Source organism: Panthera onca, chromosome D1, assembly GCF_046562875.1.
Source record: "Panthera onca isolate mPanOnc1 chromosome D1, mPanOnc1 haplotype 2, whole genome shotgun sequence".
Classification (NCBI taxonomy): Eukaryota; Metazoa; Chordata; class Mammalia; order Carnivora; family Felidae; genus Panthera; species Panthera onca.
In genome coordinates, this window is record NC_138348.1 from 16,012,250 (window position 1) to 16,016,669 (window position 4,420).

A 4,420-nucleotide genomic window follows, 5' to 3' on the forward strand; every position below is an offset into this window, starting at 1 on the left:
CCAGCTGTCCTGGAAAAGCAGACACCAGGGACTCCAACCCCTGGGAAACTGGAACCATTCTGTCTCAGCACCCACATCATCCACCCAGTGCCCTCCTCCACCTTTCCCCACCCCCAGAAGCTTCAGCGTAGAAGGACAGTCAGAGATGTCACTGAAACACCTGGATACAAGGAACTTGGGATGTAACATTGATCTGGGGCTTGATGACCTACCTTCTGGGAGGTGGGAAAGGCCTCCCTCATCTACTCCTGATCCTCAGCTCCCTCTCCTGACACCCCCATCTCTCTGCAGTCCAGGACCTGAGACCACACACAAGCCCCATCTGGAGCCCTCTTGACCCAGGCTAGTGCCAGCTGCTGAACAAGCAGATCAGGGCACCATCTCCTCCAAGTCAGGGAGTCTGCTCCTTTATCTCAAGTAGAAGGAAGCATTACCAGTGCTTTACTGCCAGAGCTACCCCTTCAGGTTACAGGGCTTCAGGAGCCTCCCCCCTGTGAAGAAAGAAAGGGAGAGGAAAATGGGAAAACGAAAACCTGTTGGCACCATCGCCAGAGTTTCTGCAGTCCCACCACTGGGACATCTCCCCCAAACCAGAGCAAGTAGTCAGGTGATCAGCAGCTGGGGTTACATGTCTCACTTTACCAGACCCACCCCCACAGTAGAGTCCCACTAGTCCACAGGTATTAGGTGCAAAGCCTCCCAGTGTTGTTTCTTTCCCAGTCTCCTATGTTTCTTTGGCTCCTAGAGGATCCTAGAACCTTTGGGGATCTTCCAGGTCACATTTGTGACCCTAGAACCTCCAGAGGATTTTTCCTTGCAGCAATGGGAAACTTGAAGCAAAAACAGAGGAGCATTCCCCAGTCTACAGTCATATGTACTATTCGATAATTCCCTTGAAAGTACTCAAATTCCCATGAAGCAGGCCACAAGGTACAGTTTGGAGAGACAGACTAAGGAAACAGAGTCTTGCTCTCTCCTTCACCATTCTGCAGAGTGTGGGGGGTCATCTTGCAGGGCACTCAAACAACTTCTGCCCAACCTCCCAATCACAAGATAGAGAAGAACCCAGGAATTTCTGCTTCTCAGGCTTATGAGTTTAGAGATAATACAGAAGGCAGAAAGGAGAAAAGTAACATTTACTACTATGTGTTTACCATTTATCTTTACATGTATTATTTTATTTAGCAACATATATAACCCTAAGAGATAGTTACTAGCAAGTGGGTAAATATCAAATTTGAATACAGGCTTAGCTGACTCAGAATCAAACAAAGAAACACCTCACTCCATTACACAAAACCACCTCTCCAGATCAATAAAATGATTAACTCACCTGGATTTAGGTTTACTTCTGACAACACAGTGGAACAGTGGTTTCCAAACCTGGTCTCATTTTCGTGGATTCTGATTTATTTGATCAGAGATAGGCCCATGTATCCACCTATCTATAAATCTATCTACACACCTCATTTTTTGCATCTGTATTTAGGAACAAAGGCATGGAAACTACAGAATCATCTGGTAGAAAATATGCAGGAGCTAGGGGTCAAGAAACCAGGGCTCACAGGGTGCCTGGGTGGCTCAATCGGTTAAGCGTCTCTGATTTCGGCTCAGGTCATGATCTTGCAGTTTGTGAGTTCAAGCTCTGCATCGGGCTCTGGGCTGATGGTGCAGAAATTCTGCACCCAGCCTGAAATTCTCTTCCTCTCTCTCTTTCTGCCCCACTTAGGCTCTCACTCTCTCTCAAAACAAAAAAATAAATAAATAAAAACAAAAAAACAGAAAACAAAACAAGGCTCAGCTCTTGGTTCTACCATGTACTTGTGCTATAATCTTCACCCTTCCTGGATTTGTTTTTTACTACAGAAATGGAAATAATATCTGCTCCATCAATCCCTCCTACATAGGATACTTGCAGGCACAAAGGATACAGGCATACTTGAGCAAGTGGGAAGAAAAGCAAAAGTTGAATTTGCTCTACTCACCAAAATTTAGTGAGCCGAAGATTTACATTCCCCCCCGCCCCACCCAAGATTTACATTCTGAAATCACAAAGGCCTTGGGTACAAGGCAAGGCTATGTCCTTGCAAGAGTAAGGGGCATTTAGCCATGCCCCATTCAACCCAACCAATGTGAGAAAGTTTCATTAGAAATCTCTTTATTGAAGGCATTTGGGGGCCACCAAATATGGCTTAGCAATGCAGTTTGAGTAGCCTGTGAGAAATAGCCCATTATAAAGACTATCTGGGAATCAGAAAACTTGAGTTTTAATCCCTTCTCCTAAACTCTGTGACCTTGGACAAATCACTTCCTCTCTGTTTTCTTATCCTTTTTTTTTTTTTAAGAACTTTTTTAATGTTTATTTATTTTTGAGAGAGAGAGAGACAGAGTGTGAGTGGGAGAGGGGCAGAGGGAGGGGGAGACAAAGAATCCAAAGCAGGTTCCTAGTTGTCAGCACAGACCCCGATGCAGGGCTTGAACCATGAACTGGGAGATCATGACCTGAGCTGAAGTCAGACGCTTAACTGACTGAGCCACCCAGTTGCCCCTGTTTTCTTATCCTTCTAAAGTAAGGGGACTAGGTTGGATCAGGGATTCAGAGATGCTGAATCAAGAAAACTATTGATGGTCTTCATGAACCTCTTAAGATTATATACAAAATTCCATTTGTGTGTGTGGACATTTTTTTTGGAAAACAGGGCACTAAATTTTCATCTGATTCGTAAAGGTGCTTATGACTAAATAAGTAGGTTAAAAACCATTTGACTACCCATCTTTCAGCTCTCAATTTCTATTCACTCCTCCATAACAATTTTGAAAGGTATATTAAAAATAACTGGATCCAGGGGCGCCTGGGTGGCGCAGTCGGTTAAGCATCCGACTTCAGCCAGGTCACGATCTCGCGGTCCGTGAGTTCGAGCCCCGCGTCAGGCTCTGGGCTGATGGCTCAGAGCCTGGAGCCTGTTTCCAATTCTGTGTCTCCCTCTCTCTCTGCCCCTCCCCCGTTCATGCTCTGTCTCTCTCTGTCCCAAAAATAAATAAACGTTGAAAAAAAAAAAAATTAAAAAAAAAAAAATAACTGGATCTGGAGTCATAGGGTAAAATGATCCTGCTTTCTCCCATAGTTTTTTTTAACGTTTATTTATTTATGAAAGACAGAGAGAGAAAGAGTAGGGGAGGGGCAGAGAGAAAGAGAGGCACAGAATCTGAAGCAGGCTCCAGGCTCAAATCCATAAACTGTGAGATCATGACCTGAGCCGAAGTTGGACGTTTAACCCACTGAGCCACGCAGGCACTCTAAGTTTTGTTTTGTTTTAATGTTTCTTTACTTTTGAGAGAGGGAGAAAGCCTGTGAGCAGGGGAAGGACAGAGAGAGAGGAAGGCAGAGAATCCCAAGCAGGCTCTGCACTGTCAGCACAGAGCCAGACATGGGGCTCAAGCTCACCAAGCATGACATCACAGCCTGAGTGGAAATCAGTCAGACCCTTAACCAACTGAGCCGCCCAGGCACCCTATTCTCCCATACAGTTGTGATCAGGTTTTATTTCTCCAACCATTTGAGGTGATTTGCTTCCAGTGGGCAGACCTGAATCAAAGCATCCCAAGGACCTGTGATCCTGGAGTCATTCCAAGCTCAGTCACAAAGCACTAAGGCCAAATTGGCTGCACCTGGATCCCAATGGCCAATGCCAAGAGGGTCTCCGATTCTGTGGAAACTACACCTACTCCACTTTATGATACACTCCTTCCCCTTATCCTTATGTATCTCCCCATTGGTCTGAAATTCCTCGCCTGTGGACTCGCTGCTTTGATTCTGCAAAGTCTGAACACACTGTCCAACATTCCTTTCGGAGGAGGCATGACATCTTAGAAGACCTCTAAAATTCGGAAGTGGACGGGTGGGAGCGCAGGGAAAGGACTGGAAGGGAAAGTGAGAGGTCTTTTGGAGCTTTGCTCAAAGGCAGGAGCAAGTAGGCTACACTGGGACCAACCTCAAGGACACAGAGAGTCCAAAGAACTGTTGACACTCTGTGCCCTGCACCAAACAGGGCCTCTCCCGGGAACAGGGCCAAGGCTCAAATTCCACCAGAAGGCAGGGGCGTGGAGAAGGGCGCCCTACACTTCCCAGCTCTCGCCCCAATTCTGCAGCGGCTGTGGCTCTGAGCTCAGGACCGGCGGCACCCCGGCCCGAGGGGGCGCTCGCTCTCCCATACACTGGCACACAGTAGGCGCCACCTTGTTACAGGATCTCCGTGGCAGAGGCCAACCCGAGCTCAGGACTCTCTTTACCAAGACGAGATCTTCAGCTCCTTCTGCCACGCGAGGTCGCGCTACATTCCCACGCTCCTCCGCCGCGGCCGCATCGCATTCCCTCCCAGATTCCTCCTTCTCCCACCATCTCTGCCCCTCCTTTACCAAG